Genomic DNA, 23,540 nt, shown 5'->3' with positions numbered 1-23,540 from the left:
GATTTCAGTTACATGGGGCACAAGGAAAAGAAAAGAAAAAATCTATTGTGAAAGGGCTCTTTTACCATTCTAGTCTAAGCGAATGTCTTAGAATATGTCAGCTGGACAAACCAAAAATACAAAAATAAAAGATGATTAAAGATAGTTTATCTTCACCTAGCAATTGGTAACTATGCGTTCCAGCCAGAGAAAACACTGGGAAAGCTACTGGAGGAGTTTTCCTTTGGCTCGGGGAACAGATGAGCAAGAGTTCTCCTAAGGCATTGGTTACAAAGCCAAAAGCTGTTAAATTCAGCAGCGGCTAAAGCAAGTTACAACACAGTCTGCTCCAGCCTATGTGGACAGAGCCAAGCTGCAGTATAACAACATCTAGGGGGAAAAGAGAGAGCAGAGAAAACATACCTTATGGTTTTATCCCAAGTCTGAACCAGACTCATGGAGCTGTCTCAAGCAAGTCACAATACAGAGGTAGGAAAGGATTTCTGCTCAGAGTGCTCACCTCCAGCAGCACAGTTCTTATAGTGGCATCTTCTAGTGTTAACTCAATCAAGTTTTCAATTCCCAAAGAATAGACACAGTTTCTTGGGAAAATTATGCCACTTGCTGACCTTGAGGAAGACTTTTCTAGTCCAATAAATTGCATCTCTCCTGACACACATTCTTTCTAGTTAATCTAATTTTTCCTATATGCCACTTCACCATCCCAAGCATTTTGATCAAACTGTTCTTACAGCACTGCTTTCTCCACGCCCTCTCCTACACAAAACCTCCCTCTTCATCTGTCCTTGCACATTTCTTCAGGTCCATGGTTCATTTTCCTTCCTCTCCTCAGAATTTTAGTTAAACCACATAAAATGATGCATAAAGACTAAAGGGAAGTTTAAAAAGCCTCTGAAGTGAAAAACAGGCTGGAATCGTGAACTAAGAACTGTTCTCTGGTCAGCTGTGCAGCTCTAGCTCATTGCATAAGCATGACTGTAAAATCATTCTGCAGCTTCAAATAACTCCTATTTGTGCAATTTCCACTTAATTTAAGACTTAGCTGGAGCAAACTGTACTTGCATTCTAAGGAAGGCAAAAAAAGTTAAGAGGATCTAAAAGGTTTTGATACAATGAGCGCGATGCTATGCCAATGAGAACCAGTATTTAGGATCCCATAAGAACAAGAAATCAGTGTAGGTTCTGTTTTAATTTTATTTCAAAGAATGAAGGAATAATAAAATTTAAACAGAATTATGAACACTAATACATTTTACAGTAGTCTCATGTTTAGCCTCTGCCTCTTCCTATATGTGAAAGCTTTACCTTTAGATAATGTTTGGAAACAGAACATCAAATGCACCCATGCAGAATGGGAACACACTGGGGTCTGGCATTTTCCCACTGAGGACAGGCTGCTGAACAAAGTGAGCACTCCCTGCCATTTTCACTTAGCTTTTGCTGCCAGCCAGGCTGGAGCTCTTCCTATAAATCCCAGTATTTTCCAATCAGTTTATTTTCAGAAATGGAATATTGGCCAGAAAAAACACAACTTCCTATATCTCAAGAAATTCAGAGCTAGTGAACATCTGCATTGTGGCTACTTATCTGGAAATCTTGATGGGTTAGTACTGTCATTGTATCTTAAAGTGGCTCGACACTGAATTTTTTACTGTCCTGTATGTCTCTACATTTCACAAATCTGCTCTGTAACTGTAAAATGTAAGGCACTCTGCATCAGCCCCAATAAGGGGGTGAGACTAATGGTGTGCATGGTTAGCATCTTAACATTAGGGAAGTCGGAAATGTCAACACTTGTCATAACTGCTCAATAGGAGTCTCTCAGTACCACCTATCTACTGTAAGTAAAGGACTATGACACATTTTAAACCGACAACCTCACAGTTGGCAAAATTTCAGTACTTCTTTACCATGGTGGCACTCACGATGTGGCAGAGAACTTTTTCCTTGGTATCTGGCTGACCTTTATGGAAACCTGCTGCCCCTCTGTGAGGTGTGTGTACACCAAGTCTAAGTTCAAAATTTACATTTCCCTCCCTCAAATTTTATTATTTTATCTTTACCTCTGCTTTTTTCTGTGATTATTAAATCTAAGAGGGACGATAGGTTTTTAAATCAATTTGTGAAAGGACAATGAAAGATGCTGATGACTAGAAGGATGGAAACAAGCTTCAAACAGATGAAAAGAGAGAGAGGATTAATGAGCAGATGTGTCCTGGAAATTTTCTGAAATGCAAGCACGATGACTGTCTCAGGACTGATTCATTACAAATACAGGTCTGCCCATCATGGTACCAGGGAAGAGCTCTTACTGACTCTTGAGCAGAAAGGGGAAACAGCAGAAGAAACTTCAGTCAGAAGTTCACGTTTGAAGGAAAAATACAGTAGACTCCATTTAGCCCTAGCTCCCTCTGCAAACAAAATCCCTCAAGTGAAATCACAGGAGGAGCAAGAAATTTAAGTCTCCCATTCTCCTGTCTGATGAAGATTGCAGGAGCTGCACCTTTCATAGGAAGCCATGTCTGACCCCCCAGCCACACTCCGACTTCAGCAGTATCCAGAACCCACAGAGAGCTCGTGCCCTCCAAGGGCCAAACTCTCCCACAGCTCTTCACAGAGCAGCTCAGCTAAGAAATAACTCCCTGCGCACAATATCCTTTTGTACTACACAAGTGAAGCCTCTGAATAAAGAGACCGGTATATCACGTAAGATCAAGGAATTAGAAACTAACCAGTAAGTGTGACTCTCCAGAGCCACTAGACCGTCCCCTTCCGTCATTGAGTTGGGCGGGCATGGCTGAGGCAGCTTTCTCACTGAAAAGCAAAGCATTTGAGGCTGGTGTGTTGGGTTTTTTCCTCCAATGTAATTTTAACAAATCTAGTTCACCACACAACTCAAATCAATTTAACAGGCATGGTGGCTTTCAGCTCAGTTTACATTTATCTTTTTGAGATCTTTTCGGGTTTTTTGGGGGAGGGAGGCTTTTTAACTTTGAGATAAACTGCTCTCTGTTGTGAACAAAATTAGCCGTCGATCCTGGCTGGCTGCACATAAAATCCATTTTAAAAAGAACTCTAGGATATACATGCATTTTACTTTGAACTTCCTGCTAGATTGCATTCGTACTTACTTGAGTAAAAGGTTAGAACTTCTACATCTCTCACTGCCTAAGGGAACCAAAAATATTAGCGCTGATTAAATATTTATTTTGTAGCAACATGAAATCTATCATGCTACAGAAAATTATTTTAAACGGTATGTTTTCAACAAGGCTGTGACTTCCAGCTTTTCCTCTTACCAAGTTACACGTTCAATCAAAATACAGCTGGGCCAAGAAAACTCTGTTTTGTTTTGGCAAAGCATCAGACGGCATCTTCTGGTTTGCCAGCACAGGCAGACTCTTATCTAACCGTATGATGCTCTTGGATTTACTACCTATTAGAAAAACTATTAAGAAGCACTGAAAGGTTCCAGCCCCTCTTACGCATTCTCAGTCAAATCTCGTTAGTTTGCACACTCTCAGTTTGCACACAAAAATACAGCAGTCTTTTCCCATCTCTCAGGGAAAAATTAATAGGAGAGTGTTAAGTCTCATGTTACTAGGACTTCATTACCTTTAAAAGCTATGCTAAATAATTAAACTGCACTTGTCAAATAAGTGGTTAGAGAACATTTTGTGCTGTGGCATATGTTCTTACTGTCTGTTTGCCTCAATTGACAAAATTAAATCATTCAGAGTCTCCTGCACAACAGTGCAAACAACAGAGACCCCAAACCTGGAGAGGAGGAGAGCTGTGGGACTCAAAGGACAGATGTATATAGGATGTGATTAAAGAAAGGGCACTGGATTAAAGCCACAGATGAGGAAAATCAAACAACAGAAGCAAAGCTTGCTATGAGGATGCTACTGAATGAGAACGACCTAGAAGCAAATCTAGCTACCACCATGTAGTTCTGTAGCAGCTTCCAGACAGGCTTTCTGTAAAGTCTCAGATCCTTGAAGTGGGCAAAAAGGCAGAAAATGGATATAATTGCTTAGAGAGACTAGGACTAATAATATTCAGGCAATATTGGCTTCCCCAACTTTTTATTTACCTTCTTACCCATATTTTCACAGTAATATATATTGGGGGAGGGAGGCTTTGGCTAGTGCTAATAGCAGGGTACAGTAATCTGAAATATTCTGTACTAAACAGGATCTCTCAGGGCTGAAACAGAGGGGCTCTGGGCAAAATGGCAAAGGCAGAAAAATCAGATGAGTGACCTACCCGTCCACCACATCCATATGGCAAGGCAGTTTCTGTAATGCCAAAAGACAAACAGAATTTCTGACACAATGCATGTTGTCCTACCTGCCTCCCTTCTCTGCAGGTGGGTCTTAGGACCCACGCAGCCAAATGATGCAGATGTATCCAAATGAACAGCTGTCCCTCCCGCTGATGGGACTTGATCTGTCTGGCCAACCTGGCAATTTTTCAGAAGCAATCTTCTAAAGGTTACTCAAAACAAAACACTTCCCAGCTGCAAATCCCTTCTGGTAGCAGCCAGACATATGCTATACCAGCCTGCTACTACTGGAGCCACAGCCACCCTCCCAGGGCTGCAGCAAACCGCAGGATCTGCTGCCCTGAACACCCATCATGATGTTCAAGTTGGACTCGGTCAATGAATGCATACACACAATCTGCTATTTTCTAAATGAACTAGTCACCAAAAGCCACATTTCCATTAAGTGGGAGAGAACATTCCTGAAGCTCCCGTTTTCTCACGGCAGCAGAATTTCCCTGAATTGACACTTTTTGCAAAGTTATGTAACAGCGAGTGCAGCATGCTTAACTCTTATCTGAGCAGACATTGCGAGCACAGCATAAGCACCATGGTACTTCTTTACAGCACACTGTGCTCCAACAGCATGTGAATTTAAAAAATTTTGCAAAAGGTACATTTATTTCTTGGAAGAGAACAACAAGTTACCCAAGCAAATCATGGATTCTTGTATAGGGGTTATTAAGTACACAAAAATGCAGGAAACTGAATTCAATAGCTTTTAAATGCAGTAAAACTAAGCTTTTACAGCAAGTGCAGTTCTACAATATAAATAACAAATTCGGGAGTAGCAGTGCATTGGAAATGAGCCAAAAGAACTCCCCAGACCTTAACACAACTCCTTCTTTTTGTCATGTTGAGTACTTTTACAGCATTGCCTGAACAGAAAGAAATGCCAAGGAAGCTCTCAGCAACAACCAAAATCAATTTTGCAAGGTTGTGTACAACTGGCCAGCAGAGGCGTTCCTTCTGTGGTATGAAAGACTGTTTTCCTTTACATTAAAAGATTAGCCACAAGCTTTCACATGAAGGAAAACAGCAGCAATTTGATGGCTCAAATGGAGACAGCAATTGCTTTTTCTTCCATAGCACAGCCTCCTCCACTCCTTTTCAGAACTGAAGTATCCATTAACAGTGACTCAGTAGTAGCAAAAACATGTGAAAAAAAGGCATCCTGAAGTTTGTTTTTAAATACTCTCCGCAGTCAGTATTATGGCTATCAGGAATTTGTCAAAACCATAGGTATGTAATGTATTTTCAGGAGAGACGGTGGATAAGAAACTTCACACTAAAAAATCGCAAGTGTTATTGCATAGCAACCAGCCAAACACGTTTGACTCCTGACTAACCAAAGCCTTCTCTCCTTTATATTTCACCATAGCCGCTAATCCCTTACCTACTAGCAAGGGTAATTAACCTTTTTTTTATCTTTTTCCAATCTCTTGCCATCCCTCACCTTTCCCTTTTTCTTGGACGTCCATGAAAGCAGATGTAGCCTTCATGTGCAGGGACACAGACTCACCTCAGCCACCTTCCTTTGGGTTATCAAACACAAGGGTATTCCTCTTCTCTACTTTAGTTTTCCTATTGGTTTAGTCTAATAATTCTCCCAATCCAGGTTTAGACTGCCAAGTGTAAACGATACGTACAGGTTAGCCCAGGGAGGGAGGAAGAGCAGTAGGGATGCTCAGAGGACAGAAACAAGCCAGGTACCAAGTGCCCACCACCTGCTGGCAGGTTGGGTATCAGGTATTCTGGAACACAAAATCCTCCAATATGCCTGGCCTCAGCCTCAAATTACCCTGGACAGCTCTAGTTTCTTAAAGTATTACAGAAGAGCTTTTTCACAGGTCTTTCAAGAGAGCCAGAATTATGTGAAAGCTCTCCTGAATAATGTTTTATGCACACATACAGCCAGCACAACTCTTTGACATTCCTCCTGTCACACTACTGTGGAGTTTCATTGTACATCCCTGTAACAGAAGCTATGCTATGTAAGTGCAGCAGGATGACAGAATTCTGAGCTCAGGTTGACAGATTTTTCCATTTGTAAGATTTTGCACAGTTAACTCCCAATTAATTTTGGATGTTGAAATTAATGAGCTTATCAAAATAACAAAAAGGAGTCAGGGCTATTCTTGTTCAACACAGTGTTCTGTGTTTCTTCTAGTATAAAATTACCTTTTTGATCAATCATTTTTTTGGTATTTTCTATGAAAAGGATCTGCTGCCTTTTACCCAGTAAACAGGTATGTTGATGAGAACAGAAAGACAAGTGACCTCCCCTCTTCTTGAGTATCCCACGTAGATCCCAGAGCAAATATACAATTTATTACTTTTTCAGTTTTGGGGAAAGCAGATTATTTTGTACAGGAATTCTACACAATCTGCTAAAAATGTATCCTACCCTTTCTACTCATATGGGTATAAAGACTAGCTATAGAAAATCCTGTGTTAAAGGTGATAGCATTACGCTCACTGAGTAACTGCAGAAAATTCCGAACTCATTCAGGACTTTAGTGGTATCACAGGAAAGACTCAATGAACACCACAGACAAATCATTACTTTTCAGTGAACTCAATACAAAATGCAAGCTACCGAGTAAATCAGGTGGAATATTAGAAGACGATGCAGCGAGCTGTGCCTACAGGCCGCCGAGGCGAGCAGAAATGGGCTCACTACGGTCCGTACGGCGGCAGCACACGCAAGCCGCCCACGCAGCAGCGCCGTGCCCACCACTGCGCTCCTTCAAGCATCTGCTCAAAGACTTTTCAACCTTTCACCACTGAAACAAGAGTGACCCGCTGCAGCTCCGATTTTGGAAATCCTGTGGCTGCCTGCACCACATAAGAGCCTTTGTTGGTGGAGATGTGGATTTAAAAGGCCTGAAGGAACTCTTAGGATAATCTGGTCTGACTTCCTGCCTGGCACAGGCCATAATACCTCACGCAGCAATTTCTTTACAAAGTACAAGAACTTGTAACTCTACTAGAAGGTATTTCAGTAGGAGATCTAATCTTGATTTAATTACTCCAAGTGATCTACCACATTCCTTTCGAAGCATTTCCAATGGTTAATTACACCCACAGTATCGCATTTCCAAGCTGAACTCCTCTTGCTTATCTTGCTGTGTTTTTGTCTGTTGGAGCCCTATCCTATCTCCCTACACAGATATTTTTAGATATTAACCACATCACACCTCAGAATTCTCTTACCTGAGATAAATAGCTTTGCCTGCTTGGCAAATCAAAACAGGGATTCCTGAATCCAACGCACAGCAGCTGCGGTGGTATTATAAATAGCTTTTGACTATGGAGACTAAAAGAGAAAAGTCAATTCAAGTGCGAAGGGAAGGCCTCGAGCATCCTCTTTAACAAGCTTTTCCAGCTTCCATAGCAGTCACCCAAGTACTTGTAAGACCTGGAAATTTGGGATAAATAGCACTGCAATCTGCAGAGTTTAATTTTTACCTTAACTGATGAATTCTGGCTCAAACTGGATCGGTAGTTACCAAACACTACAGTTAAAGAAATAGGCAGCTGACAGCAGGTGGTTTTCTACTACTCTTATGTCAAAAATCACATAAAATTCTTGCTAACAGAATGACCACTACTGCAGGCACTGCCAAGGCAGAAATCCAGGAGTGAGCAATATGTACCCTAAAATACTTCCAGTTGTGACTCTGGGAAACAAAATGAGTAAGTTTCCACTACTGCTGTCATGCTATATAACTTAGACATTTGTATTAATGTAGCATTCAGAGGCTCCACATAAGGCTCTCTTGTGTTAGGTGATCAACTACAAACCCAGCGAGCTTAATTCGTTTTTTCAGCATTTGCCCAGTTCTTGAATAGCTGAATCGTGGTAATGAGACAGAAAGAGGACTTGTGTCCTCCCTGAATCATGGATACTGATGAGATCAATGTACAGACTGCTCAGAACTAGAACCCCTTCTGGCATTTACAAAATCCCTGTACTACCCATGTGTTTCTCAACACATTATAAAGTTCCTTAGCTTCCTCAGCCCTATTCCAGAAGGGCTTTCAGTCCTTCACACCGATTTGGTGCAGAACAGCAGCATCTTGCTGTCTCAGAGATATATTATGTATGCACACACCTTTGTAACTGCAAATACACGCACATTCTCTCCATGTACTAACACAAAGCAAGAACTGCAATTCTAGATTGTCTGCTATTTACAAGATCACTTTAAAATTTTCCACAAATGTGGATATATCACCACAAAAATGTGATATGACTTCTCATTGCTTTTTCACACCACTTGTGCTTTTTCAATTAATATTTCACATTAGCACTCACTTGTAGTTTCAAACAGCTTATATTTTGTGTAACTTTTAAGCCTCCCTCTTCCCTATTCCAAGGATGCCTATCTGCAAATCAGGAATATAGTTTATGTAGCTGTATCAACTTTTAACGGTTTGGGATGCCAGTAGGTTTAAAAAACATTCCTTTTAATACATTTCCATTTGGAAGGTGTCAGACTTGAAATAAGTGCACAAAATCCCACTCTGCAAGCTTTCAGTTTAACCACCAATGAAGACCAAACCAGGTAAATAATAGCAGGAAAGGAAAACAGTAACCCACACCACCTCCCTTCCTCGGTATCCTGTGAATGGTTATTAAAATTGAAACGATTTCCTGTGACTGAAAAGTAATGATAAATTTCTGTAATGCTCTGAACAGGATCATACGGCAGCTGCCTGTCAAAACAACTTGCTATCATACACCTGGATATGCTATTTGACACAGCTGTTTCATTTTCTATATGAACAGAAACACAATACATGAATGTCAGCATCCTCACTAGCAATGAAAGATAAAACCCCCTTTTTGAACACCCCTTGATGTTGGTAATGTATTAAAAGACATTCTTCTGTCTTTTGCTCATCTAGCAGATGCATAGGGAATCCATCTCCAGAATGCAGCCTGAATCATGTTATATCGGAGAAAATATTCACTCTCTAGAAGAGTTCACCCCTCCTCTACGGATACATTTATTTAACTATGTAAGTCAAACTCCCACCACCACATCTCAAAAAAAAAAAAAAAAAAAAAAAGCCGCAAAGCTACTTATTTTATCAGCATATAGTCTAATATTTCATTTTCAAACTGCAAAGAAGTGCTCCTTATAAGTCAGATTTTAACTGACTGAATAGTGGAAACTATAGTCTCTACTGAAAAATAAGTATCTGTGAACTCCTTATAAGCAAAAAGAAGTTTCCAAATTATGCAGGTATCTTATTTTGATTAAATGACCAAAGAGTGGCTTAGTAACAATAAAAAAAAAAAAAGTCAAATGTCGTTGCACTTATTCTGCAATATTGTCTCCTTTCCTTGCTTGGACATACTGACCAACACTGTGCCTAGGACATACTCCAAAATCTGAATTTATTTGTTAAAAATTAGTACAATATTCAAGTTAATTGTAGGTAAAGTGGAATAAAAAAATCTTACCTTATTAGAGCTTCATGTTCTGTTCTTTCACTGAAAAGAGTAAAAAAAATTGTATTAAAGATCCACATGGTAAAAAAGTACTTTCTGAAGTTATTATTTTATTTTCACTTCAGTTAACACCAAAACTATGGGGTTCTTTTTGCATAACTGAAACTAATTCCCATTATTTTGGAGAGTTAATCATTCTCAACACCCTGGAATGGAGACCTTTATTTATTTACTATCATAACTAGCTGTTCTAAGCAAACATTTCAAATGCTTTGGAAATACCAATACAAACAACTGATCTAGTCAATTCATGACCTAAACTGCAGGCTGATTAGGCACACTTTGTAGGTTTATTTTCACTGCAAGCAGAACTTTATAACCAGTATTTGTATTGCTCTTATTTTTCATGGACACTGGATATTTCCTATTATTAGGTGGACTTGCATTGCAGTATGCTCATTCAAAGAGTTTCCCAGCCTGGAAGGTTTTTTATAAAATCTGCTGTTTTCTGCTCTGTCCCAAAACCTGTAGGGTCAGCAGTGGTTGCAGAAGAAGGAAAGCATGAAGCCATTTCATTAAACATCTGCTTCAACTAAGCCATTCTAAATGACACATTTGCCAATAGCTTACCGATATACATCACAAGATCTGAAAAACACAAAAGCTTTAAGACTATTTTGAAAAGTTCCAGCATGACTCAGAACAATTAATACATTTTGAGGCCTGCAACATTATTAATTAACCTTTCATTTCTTTGTGACTTTTGTTCAGTCCCTTACAACCAAGGAGAACTATTTGCAGGCATCAGCACTATAATTGGGAATTGGATTCTGGTAACTCTGAAGTAAATGGGTACTTTTTGCCACTAATATATGCAAGAACAGAAACGTACATTATCTTATTTTCTAAATTAGCATAATAACATGAAATAGAAAACAAAAAGCCAAGCCTAATAAAATCTGACAATTATTAGTATTTGCTGGAAAGCAATGAAAATCATGCTGAGTCACAGGCAAAGCATCTCAGCCTCTAGCACTTTCTGTACACCTCATCAGCCATTAGTCAGTGTGGTTAGAAATATACAGATGAAGGAAACCAAGAAGACACCTTGTTCATCTTTGCCAAGGATGAACTCAAAGCTTGGCCTCAAAGCATGCGGTCAGTTGCAATAGCTGGAGAGACTAATTTCCCTCTCTACAATGCAAATACTGTTTTGGGGGACAGAGGGGTTAATTACAGTCTTCAAGGAATGGCTGTGAATCTGTCCATCTGAGGGAAGCAAAGCTTAAGTGAATAGCAGAAGTAGAATTCCCTTAAGTTAGTATTTTATGAGACCAATAAAATAAGCCTACTTCAGAAAGGGAACAGGCAAACTTAAAAAGAGACATTCCTGAAGTGCAGAAAATCATTCAATTAAACATCCATTTTGAAAAAAGGCATGAGATCTCATTTTTATGAATCAGCTCATCAGAGCTGACATTTGCAATGTCTGATTTCCCACAGCAGAGTATCTGCACACATTTACCTTTAAAGGAAGAGAACTAACTATAAGGTCATTTCATCACTTAGTAAAATATACAAAAACCTCACAGATTTAATTTTCTACAGCTTTTTGTGATAATCAATCAGCTATTAAAACATACATCAGCACCAAATCACTTCACATTTACCCATCTGGCTTTATGTGTGCATCACCCACAAAAGGTAACTTCAAGGTTCTGCATGCAGGAATCAAGGCACAGAACCAGCAGGCGTTGTGTCACTGGATGACTCTTTCAACAGGATTGAGTGGGATTTCTTACAGCACGAGCCAAATCCTTCCTACTTTTCTCATGCAAAACATCCATTGAAGCTAGCCAGAGTGCAACTGAGGACATATTATGTCTCTGATTCTTTATTACTCACCTGCCCCAATACTACAGCGGTCCACAGCACCAAGTTTATGGGACCAGAATGGTTCTTTGTGGGAAGGGAAAGGAATGTCTTACAGGATAGCCTGTTTTAACCACAAAGCAGGTACAGAGGCAAGTCTGAAGAAGACTAAAAGTCATCCTGGACTTGTGACAAGATCCACAGCTTTTGAAACGCAGTATTCTATGCTAGAAACACTCGCAGCACAGGCTGCTTTGAAGCATATTTAACTCATCCTACGTACTTTTAAAAGAAGAATGAAAGCTGACTTTGGCACGGTTTATAACTCCCAGAAAAAAAATTAAATCCTAGCATGCTTAAAGAAACAGTTTGCCTAACTTTCCCTTATCTGATCTAGCTGTTGATAACAGGACAAGATATAATGAGGGCCATGAGCACCTCCCATCTTATGTTCTCACAGGCCCTGCTGCCTGCCTAGCTTGATGGTCTCAATAGACAATTGTCCAAGAGAATCATGTCCTAGAGAAAGAAGGGCCCATTATTGCTCTCCACCAGGTAGCAGGAAGCTTCCTTTATTTTAAGATGATCTGGCTTCTCTCCAAGTGGAAATAATCCTCACCCCAGCATGCCCAAAACCACACTGGGTGAGTGAGGCTCCGACCATTCAACGATCCCTGCAGAAGACTTGTCAGGTTGCCTGCCTTACCTCCCTCTGACACCATGGCAGAGTTTCACGTGGGCTCTTTGCTTTCACATAAAAATGTATTTCCTCTTATCTGCTTGCACTGCTTCATGCTTAACGACCTCCTTGTTCAGATGGAGGGAAAGAGCTCTACCAAAATAGGGAGGAAATTTTTATTGCAATATTCAGATGTGTCATTTTTTCTAAGCATATGCCTCTCTACAGTAAAAACTGTACTTGTTGCCAGTCACCAAATGTGTTAACTTTGGATGCACTCCGGAGGGATTCTAGCAGACTGCCTCAAAAGCACATCAATACAATTAAGTTAAACTAAGCAGACAACTGCCCACACTCAGTGCCAAAAGACTCCGTAATTTCAACAAGGTATTTACCATTATCCTTTCAATTCAGATAAAAAAAATAAATAAAATCATAAAACCTTTTTGCAAGCTCCATCTTTTTCAGAACAACTCCTTATGAAGCAGTTTTGTAAATACCAAAACTAACACTAAAAAAAAAAGTACAGAGATTGTTGTAACAATGTATTTTGCTGATGCTGTTCATGAGTCTTCTTGAAGAAGACTCACCACTGACTCCAGTCGAACCACAGAAAACTAATACTGCCAAATGGATTAGACTGCAGAATAGATGTAGATGAATATTTCCTCCTTTCCCAGACTCAGAAAATTCTTGACTGCATGGAGCTGTACACATAAAAGCGTTCCTTTTTATTTCAGTCATTATTATTTTGTCTTTTCTATTATATGCTGTTTAGCAGAAATTGCAAAGCTGAAGATACAGCAATGTATCTTGCCATTAACAAAAACATGGGTTTGATCCCTATAATGAATATACCCAATTAGTGAAAACAATTTATTTCCAAATGATTCAGCACTTTATCCAGTACACGGTAGGAGAAAAGGCATCCAGGTGCACTTTCCAAAATTTAAATATAAATTACATACTCTGCATAAGTCTTTGAACAGATATCATATTAGAGATGACATATTAGATCTTCCTCTTGTACATGTATTATTATCCAACAAAACCCCATTCATCCTATTAAAAATTACTTTTAGGCTCCTGAAATACATCACAGACATCTTCATTTAAAAACAGGTAGGGGGAAAATAATTTAAAGTTACCAAAAGATGCAAATCTATTCAGTCTTCTAGACAGATTCACCATCACCCCAGGATTTGCTTCAGTTTATTTTTGTAGTCCCCACAGGATGCTCTGATATTCAGAGGTCCACAAGGAGACTGACTGAGCAAAGTAACAACAATTTCCTTTTTCACAAAAGATCACAGAAAGCCAACCAGGCCTGGAAAAGCCACGGAGTTCTCATTCCATCAGAGTCAAGAAAGCAAAAAGAAAGGGGTGGAGGATCAAGAATCCCAATCAGAAGATAAATCCATTCCTGAAATCATTCCAATAAGTTTGGCTTTCAGTTCTGCTGTTTAGCAGCTCCCAGTAAGAATTAAAATGCAGTCAATGGGAAAAAAAAAAAAAACCAAACCAAAAAACAGAACCGAAACCAAACAACCAAAAACCCAACAAACCCTAACGTAGGAAAAAAAACCCAACAGACAAAAATCTCACTGACCCACTGACCTCCCTCAGCAGAGTTGTTCCTCAAGATGCAGGGAACTCTGCTGGCATAGAAATGTAATTTAATTCTTCCTGCCCCACCAGTCTTGACTCAAGGCCATTTGATTTCACAGTTCCAGCACTTGCAGTAGTTAGGAAGTTGTGCCATGAACTTTGTCGAGTGAAAAGCCATAACTGCGGCATGACAAAGTCTAATCTGTGACAGGCATTTTCATTTCTGAAACTTTACACAGCATGCCTCAGATCGTCTGGTGCTTCCTTAGGGAGACTCAACTCTCTGCAGGTGCAGCAAGACAGCAGATAGGTCTGCGTGCACAGGCTAAACTCTGAGACCTACAGATGCATCCTAAGAACGTTTACTACCAGCACAATGCTAATCATAATTATCATGTGGGTAAACACTCTCTGCAGGATAAAAGGCTAGAAGAAAGCCCATGTTTAGATTGGACAGCAAAGACAAGATCATAGCTGGAAGGCAGAAAACACATAAATAGTTCCATATAACACACACCTACAGATTAAAAATCAACCATTGTTGCCAAAAACCTGCACATAACCCCACCCACAGCTATACATGCCTACATATAACTGCCAATAGCAAAAGGAGTATGTGGTCCACGTTCTGCTGCTCCACCAGCACAACCAGTCCGAGAGCCACCGTCTCACATCTGTCCTTCTCCCCAGGGAAGTGCTGAATGCTCAGACACATTCCTCTTTCTTCACCCACCATTGTTACTGCTCTTGATGACTGGCTGTCATAGAAATACAGTTCAATGATTTTTTGGAAGCTAGTCCTCCTCCTGGGTCTAAGAAGTCTTACATTTCAGCCAGGTAGCTTGACGCAACTGTTCAGAGGTGGAATAATGAGGAAACAAAAATCACCATTGCTACCATTGTACGTTTGCAGAGACCATCCTAAGGAGCTAAAAACTCACAGCTGCTTTACTGAAAATGGTATGAATGCACTGTCCAGAAGCTATTATCCTCCCCAGTAAATGGTGAGTTCACAGACAGCAATGGCTCATAATCCTGTTTTGCCAGCATTTCCATTATAATGCTCTGTTTTAATGAAGAATTAAAAAGATCAGAATACACTTTGGCTAGTAGACCTTCAAGTTCTATTACAGTACATTTTATTTACATTATACACGTTAGTGTCAGAATTTTCCTTGAATTTAAAAAATGACAAAGATTATTTACTTTTAAAACAAAAATTGTACTAAAATAATTGTTTCAAATCCTCAAACATATTTCTCTAGTCTTTGTAAAAAATTGTGTCATTAAAAGGAAAAGCTAATGTATTATTGTAAGACAGGGATTCACAGAATTTGAGAGAACTAAGCAGATCTCTGAAAAGAGCAGCTATTCTCTCTGTGCCTAACAATCACAAGTCCTAAACTCGATTATTTTCTCCCTCTGAAAGGTATTTAAGGATGGCATCTCCATAGGACCTGGCCCAGTGCCACTCCAAGTGCAACGATGCACACTGCAGTCAATGAGAAACCCTCCATTCACCTTAGGCTTGAAACCTTGCCTAGGATCAAAAACCCAATTACAAAAGGCATTAGGATGCTGAAAACAAGCTTTCATACATATTTTTGAACTACCAATGTTCATCGCTTTTCTGAGTATTGCCCAAAACTTCACAGAAAACTAACAACAGCCAAATGTGAGGGGAACCTTCAAGCTTTAAATGCAATGTATGAAGGTGGTGAAATGGAAAGTTTTGAGACTCAGGAATATTCCTCCCAAATGTGTCTAACCATATACGGCAGTTATTGGTGGAAGTCACCACTCTGAGATTGGTGGTGCAGCCAGCACCCTGGAATCTTCTCCTTTCCTCCTCCAGCTTACTGAAGAGGAACTCAGAAAGCAGACAAGCTAAGACAGCCCAAACCAGGTAAGACACTTCATCTTTAGATTCAGACCACTTTACACCAGGTTTTAATCAATGCCTGTATGTCTGAGTAAGCAAGAACTATAGCAGAGGTAAGACTTGGACCTTCAAACCTTGTATCTGAAAACACTTATTTTTCTGCTTATAATCACCCCACTGACATGAGAACTATTATGGTTGCCTTTATTGATGCTAGTTCATTTTCTATGGGATGGCAGAATTAAAAAGCCTAGTATCTTCAAGGACAAATGTATAGTAAACATTGCTGCACAATATCCTCACCCAGTGAATGTCATTATTGAGTCCTGGAATAAAACACAACAGACTTTGTTATGTTACCTTTTCCAGGGTACCAGTCCCACCCCAACACACCCCAGAACTTAAAACCTGGCTGCCTCCAACTTGTGACAAACATCCAGAAAGCATACTTCCCCCCCTGCCCTCCCCCGATACTTTTTCTGCCATGCTCTGTTTGGTATGGCGGATGACAGCCATCACACCTGCATGCTGGAATGCAGCTCTCATGGTATTTCCATCCGAAACTAAAGCAACAAAGTTATGAAAGCACAGGTTTAATACATGCTTCTAATGTGGAAAAAAATCACGGTGAACTGTCTGTAGTACGTTAACTTCTTTATATTTGATTTTAAGATCTTTTTTGTTACATTTCTTCCTCCTTTTCTTTTTTTTTTTCCTACCTGTATGGCACATGCCCTCATTTAAGTCCCATGTGTAGCATGTCCCAGTGAATCATCCCAATGCAGTTCAGACCTGTGGCACAGGCTGCGTGATCTGAGCAAGGAATACGTCCTTAAGCTCTGCATACATTTTGAAAGCTATGAAAACCACCCTAAGAACAAATAAAATCAAAATCTGCCATTTAAAAGTCAGAGAAAGCAAGCTTAGAGAATAACTTCTTCTTATGGTACAGTAGAGATTTTAAGGAGTATAGTACAACACTGTATAATCATCTGGCCAGCAATTCCACGGGGAAGTATTTTTCAAATGGCAGTTTTGGTTGTCTGTATAAGAAATAGACAATGAAACAGAAGTATTTCTAAGAAGGGCTTTGGACAATGTCTCCCTATGCCCAGTATATAGAGCAAACACAAATCTGCACTGAAACACAGTTAGGTTTAAATCGCGCGGGCACAACCCAACTTCTCTTCATCATTTGCGGAGAGGTGGTGATACACGCTGCTCCTGACAGTGACACTGTTTGCTAGTGACTATGACTAAATTCAAAATATCATGGAATGAAGATTCTCTGGATAAGCTAACAGGATAAAAGCCTTAAGAAATTATATTTGCTTTGTTTTCTGGAGCTAAGGTCAAGCACGCTGAAGCTTCAGGGTTTTTTGAAAGGTGGAATTGGGCTAAACTCCCAACAGGAGAGAAACTGACAGATTTAGACATTTGTTTAGTAACTATGTAACAATGTATCAAAGCTAAGCTGTTGCAATTGTCTTTGATGTTTATTTCTACCACAGGAGATCAGGGAAAAAAAAAAAAAAACATCTATCCAAGTACTCAAATTCAAAAACACAGTGAAACCTTCTGAACGCACAACTAGCAGGAATGGGGAAACATATTTTCCCCCTTTTGGATGCTCCATAAAAAAAGCTTAATTTATGTTTCTGTTAGAAAGCCAGTGGTATCTGCCTGTTCCCGCCCCCCCCCAGTATATCACAGATAATACACAGCTGCTGGGTTTATGAGGAATTTGCAGTTGTAACTCAGCAGACAAATCCTTTGTTACAAATAGAGAACAAATAATGGGGATTTACAAGGCTGTAATTATACTGAGAGGGTTTATGCATGAGGATATATTAAAAGACTATACTATATGCAGAATATTTTTTTAAGAAAACCTCTAAGCATTATCCCCACTTACACTAAGGACCCTTTTATAATGTTACCATAAAAGGGACTTTAAATGCATGTCATTTAGGATGCCGTCAAGTCTCTGCCAAGCTCTCCTACGTAGGCTGAATTGTAGAATATACGTGTTTTACGGTTAGCAAATGATGATAAATGAGCAGAGCAAACTTTGAGCCCAAAGCAAAAACCACACTAAAGGTAGATGATGTTCTCCAGCAACCAGGCAAAGTATGCCAGCTGCTGCAGCGAAACGGGAGCAGAGACCAAAAGGTGATGCCCACAGTCCCCACCAGCTGATGCTGAGCAGCCACATGGCTGCACAAGAAGCGCAAGCTGAACAACTGCCCGATGAGCCCACTCTGGCTACCGATCAGGCCACTGCCATATGAACGACGATGCATCAGTTGAGTGATACACCACTGAGAACAAAGACCTTGTTTTTGCCTTTGCACTGGTCTGTCTGGTCAAGAAAGGCACCTAGACACACCGAAGTGGGATGCCCTGACCCATGGCAGACGCAGACAGTATTTTGGATCTCTTATTTCACCGGCAGCCTCCTGAGGACAGGCGCTCCCTATGCACCAGAGGCCTGTGGCTGGCTGCACGGCACTCGCCAGGGGATCCACCAGTTACAGCTGCATCTGAGGATGCTCTGAAGTGAACTGCCAGCCAGCTTGTCCCAAGACTAGGAAAACACAAAAGCAAAGATGACTTCAAGTATCCCACTCTGTGAATTAAAGAGGATGTTAGGTTTTACTTCAATGTATACCATGAACAGAACATAGCTGAGAAGTTATCTTATAATACGGTGCACATTCTTTCTTTAGTTATTGATGGCTACCACAGTTCCTGCCCTTGTTACAAGTCAGGAAGGATTTTACATCTCCTCACAATAAAACATTGAGCTGGGAATCACAGAGTCAAAAAATTTGGCACAAAGTTATCCTGAGATTATTTTGATCCTACTGGCTTATTATTCAACTAAAATGGGAGAACTGGACTGTTACTCAAGAAACTATAGTAAATAAAATGGGAATTACTTTCCCAAACCACTTCACTAAGATCAGTGATTCATTATCATAGTTTAAATTTTGGAGATAATTAATTATTGGTGGGCAGTAGTATGCAGAGTTATCTACTGGATTTTGAAGGTGACCTTTCAACACACTGAAACAGTTGCTAATGGTATATATGACAAAAAATACACTAGTTTATCATGAACTGCTTTGATGGAGACAGGCACTATAATTAGATAGTCAAGAGAAATCCAGATCCAATGCAAGAGACATCAACATCACAAGTAGCATGTCTCCCATGTAGAACTTTTTTTTTTTTTTTCATAGATTAATTATAATGTTTTGACTTCTGGCATGGATCCCTGAACCAAACAGGGGTGCAGGAAGACTGTGTAACAGGAATGTGCAGGGATAGACAAAGTGGCATGAGGCACATGCAGCAAACCCATGGCACCAGGTGGCTGAGTGGTCCCGATTTGACAGGAGGAAGGAATGGGTAGCATCACCTCCACTATCCTTCCACATCAGCATCCAGCTAGTGGTGAAAGGAGATGCTTAAAGCCTGTTGGTAGAGGACAGGGGCAGAGGAGCAACCTGGAGAGAATATGGGAGAGATGCAGAGGTTTATAGTCTTCCAGCTTGATCACCCTGATGAGTGATTCCATGTCCATAGGCAATACTAGACACAAAATATCCTACTTTCTCCTTAATTTGTTCAGAAAAGGCTTTCATACTTGTTCTGCTTCCTGCTTATAAGGAAGGAATTCTCTTCTGCAAATGTATCAGAAGTACAATATGACAAAGCAACTGAATATTGCAGCTAAACAACAATGGAGCAGAAAGCATTTTTCATTTTACAAACCAGAAGAGTTTTTCTTCCATATAGTATTTCAACATTGGTTGGGTGTTTTTTTTTCTTTCAATCTATGACTTTCATATTTGGGATCAGTCATATGGACTATGTAATGGAAAAGCTCTATTACTTATCTGGATCATTATTTTATTTTGTTTTCCTGTGGTTCCAATTGTTCGTTGTTAATTAGATCCAGCCGTAACATCTCATTGTGCAAAAGGCATACTCTGTTTTAATCAAATCTTGGACAGCATTTTGGATGGCACCGTTAGCAACTTGGACAGAATAGTCTGTGGTTTCCTCACCGATGAAGAATCAAAATTATTAACTATGAACATGTCTTCCACTGAATGCTGACAATTATCAGGTTATTTTGATGAACATCTGCCTGTTTAATGGAACCATTTTAGATTTCCTTGTGTTTTTGTACCTGGTTTCTTCACTCAAAACTATACTGAAGTGTAAACCTGTCCCATAGGATGTACTCATGGTGAACTCCTAAATCATTTTTCAATTTCTCGTTTTATGCTATGCTGAAAGTGATGCTGTAAACACAAAAGCTGACTCTGCTAGTCTCATCTATTTGAAATCAGACCTTTTTATTTATGATGTTCAAATGATCTTCCCTTTTGTTTTAGCAGTGAAGAGAAATGGACAGTGTTTGGGAACAAAAATACCAACAAACTCCTGCTTAAGGACTGTCTTTGTAAATGTATTTTGGTGACAATGTACTGATTCAGATTATCCTCACAGGTATTTACTGATGACAAAAATCTAAAAAATGTCTCCTTGGCAGGAATAAACACAACACTGCTTCTTCCTATTGATACATAAATTGTCATGAAATAGCACTTTTGATATTGGTGCTGCCGTTTAGAGAATCCTTGCTAGGTTTTACATTTTGCTCTGAAAGATTACGCCACCCCTTTTATGTTAGGTCACCCAGCGACTGCTCCTTCCCCCACTACAGCCCCAAGGAATCACAGACTCATAAACTGATGTTTGCTGTTGCCTAATCACCCGTCTGCAGCAGCTCCATCACCAACTAAAAGCAAAAATAAGGAAAGTAGCGCTGTTTAACACCTTTGTTGGTGACATGGACACTGGGATTGACTCCACCCTCAGCAGTCTGCCAACACCACCAAGCTGCGTGGTGTGGTCAACACACTGGAGAGAAGGAATGATATACAGAGGGACCTCGACAGGCTTGGGAGAGGGGCCCGAGCAAACCTCATGACATTCAACAGGGCCAAGTGCAAGGTCCTGCATGTGGGTCAGGGCAATCCCAAGCACAAATACAGGCTGGGCAGAGAATGGACTGAGGGCAGCCCTGAGGAGAAAGACTTGGAAGTGTTGGTTGACAAGGAGCTTAACATCACCTGGCAATGTGTGCTTGCAGCCCAGAAAGCCAACCGTACCCTGGACCACATCAAAAGTAGTGTGGCCAGCAGGCTGAGGGAGGTGATTCTCCACCTTCACTCTCATGAATACCCTATCCGGGGTTTTTTCCATTCAACTCTGGGGGGCCCAGCATAAGATGGATGTGTTGGGAGTGAGTCTAGAGAAGGGCCACGAAGATGGTGAGAGGGCTGGAGCACCTCTGCTATGGACACAGTCCGAGAGAGTTGTGGTTGCTCAGGCTGGAGAAGGGAAGGCTCTGGGGACACTTACTAGCAGCCTTCCAATACCTACAGGGGCCTACAAGAAAGCTGCAGAGGGAATCCTTGCAAGGGCATGTAGTGATAGCACAAGGGGTAATGGCTTTAAACTGAAAGAGGGTAGATTTAGATTAGATGTTAGGAAGAAATTCTCTACTGCAAGGGTGGTGAGGCACTGGAACAGGCTGCCCAGAGAAGCTGCGGATGCCCCATCCCTGGAAGTGTCCCAGGCCAGGCTGGATGGGGCTTTGAGCAACCTGGTCTGGTGGAAGGTGTCCCTGTCCACAGCAGGGCGGTTGGAACTAGGTGATCTTTAAGGTCCCTTCTAACCCAAACCATTCTACGAAATAGCCACTATAACAGTGTTATAAGGACCTTAAAGAGAAAATTACAAAGGATCCTATTATCCAGCTAGAATTGTCTAGAGTTTTGGAAACCTTGAACATAATAGCTTATAGCTATGCAACTACACTATCTGCCTGGTTGTAGTATACAAATTAGTAAAATCTAACACACTGTCTAGCTGTCAGTTATTACTGATTGCCTTCCCTTTGCAATACAGGCAATAATGCAACTAACTATCTTATATCATAAATTATAATATCATTGCATCACTTTGTATTATGTAATTACAGAGAGATGTGAAAATGTTTGCTTTTAATCTTCTGATTTTTTCAAATTATGAAAACCTTTCAATCACAGCCTGAAAGGAAATCCAATCAGCTCTATTTGCACATATGAGTGGTGATTTTGGATGCCTGGACATTTTGCTGACAAACTGAAATGTCTCTAATGGAACCTTTTTTCCAGTAAGAACTGAACACCATCTTTCAGATGTTTTAGGTTATGCACTCTAAGATGGCCTTATGCCAAAGCATGAGTCACTTTTGAAAATTTAAGACCCTGTATCTAGTATCAAAAACCAGCAAAATATAAATTTCTTAACCATTATCAGAGTAGGACCATAATTTGGAGAAAATGAAATGCCCATTTTGGTTAGTTTCTTTCATAAAACAAAATAAAACAAAACACCACAGCAAATATTTTCAACTGACAAGTTAAAAAAAAAAATACAAAAAGAAACCAAACACACAGAGAAATAAGACTCTTTCTTAAATGGGGTCAAAAAAATTGTATTTTAGATTTCTCACATATTAAACAACTTCTGCCTGTATTTTGGGAAAAAAAAAAATCAAACTAGTGGTAACAAAAACTTGTCTAGTTTTTTGACGTGGTGCTGTTTGCCACATCAGCCCATTTCAAGAACAGTGCCTCTAGGAGTTTAAACCAAACGTATCATATTTCTACCACTGAATAGAAATACTAAGGGTCAAAATCCCCAAAAATTTACTCGGAAAAACTATCATAAGTAGCAGTTTGCCCACACAAGGCTTGAAGAATTGACATTTCAAAGCCTCTTAAATTCAGCTTTGCCCTCGGTTTATGTACAATTGCTTCTGCTGCCCAGCACAAAACCCTGCCCTCATATGAAAAGATACTGAAAAGCAGAGACTGGTGGGACAGCAGCCTGCTTCCTTGTCACACAACTTTTATGTTCATAATTCCTAGCAAGTTCTGTGAAGTGACTGACAGACTTTTGGAGAAAAAAAAATAAATTCCATGTAGCAGAAATTTTGTTGGTTTAATGCTACAGCACAGAAGACAGCAGCTCTGCATGCCAGCACAGCAGGAAAAACACTCAACTGGTTTTAATAGACAAGCATTTAGTGCAACTAGTATAATCTGCAGTAGCATTTCCCCCTATCTATTATGTATGCCAAAAGCTAAACTTTTGCTTTTATACAGTATCTTGCCTATCTCCAACACAGTACCTTATCAGCTTTCTCTCCATTTTTGAGGTATTTTAGTAGCAAAAGAGGGGGGACTTATCAGATTCTTGAGATTCCTTCTAGAACTCCTGTTTTCTTCTGTTCTGTGTTTATGTTGCCACAGAGACATAAATTCAGAGATGTTTCAATAGGAACTGTTATTTGTTTAGTTAGCATAGCTCATATTCTACGTCGAACAACCTCTCTGAGTGTAGAAAGTAATTTAAAAGGTAAAGAAAACTCCAAGGAATTCCACAAAGAAAAGCTGGGATTTCAAAAATCAAGGATAGTCAATCCATTTTACCGGTGTCATTCCCCAACACCTCTTTTTCTAAATTTCAGGAAGAAAGTGAAAGAGCAAGGAAATGGGTAGCTAGAGAAATCACCATTTTTGTAAGCCAGGTGTCATAAAGCATTTGTGCTACCTTAGCAGCAGCAATTACCCTGGAA

At 40.0% G+C, this 23,540-nt stretch overlaps 1 protein-coding gene across 8 annotated transcripts in view; it reads right to left on the bottom strand.

The window, feature by feature from the left end:
• The window catches only part of THRB (thyroid hormone receptor beta), a 181,541-nt gene that overhangs the window by 119,093 nt on the left and 38,908 nt on the right, over positions 1-23,540 (bottom strand). For 6 of the 8 annotated variants that reach the window (XM_080385057.1, XM_080385061.1, XM_080385056.1 and 3 more), the window contains exon 2: positions 9,804-9,833. The exons of 1 other annotated variant lie outside the window; for it this stretch is intronic. The gene's annotated coding sequence lies outside the window, so the exon portion shown is untranslated. Of the gene's footprint in view, positions 1-2,732; positions 2,815-9,803; positions 9,834-23,540 lie in introns of all 8 variants that reach the window. One more of the 8 variants, XM_080385050.1, reaches the window with a different exon arrangement.

This window comes from Falco punctatus, assembly GCF_963210335.1.
Source record: "Falco punctatus genome assembly, chromosome: 4".
NCBI lineage: Eukaryota > Metazoa > Chordata > Aves > Falconiformes > Falconidae > Falco > Falco punctatus.
This window is presented reverse-complemented; position numbering and strand designations above follow the sequence as displayed.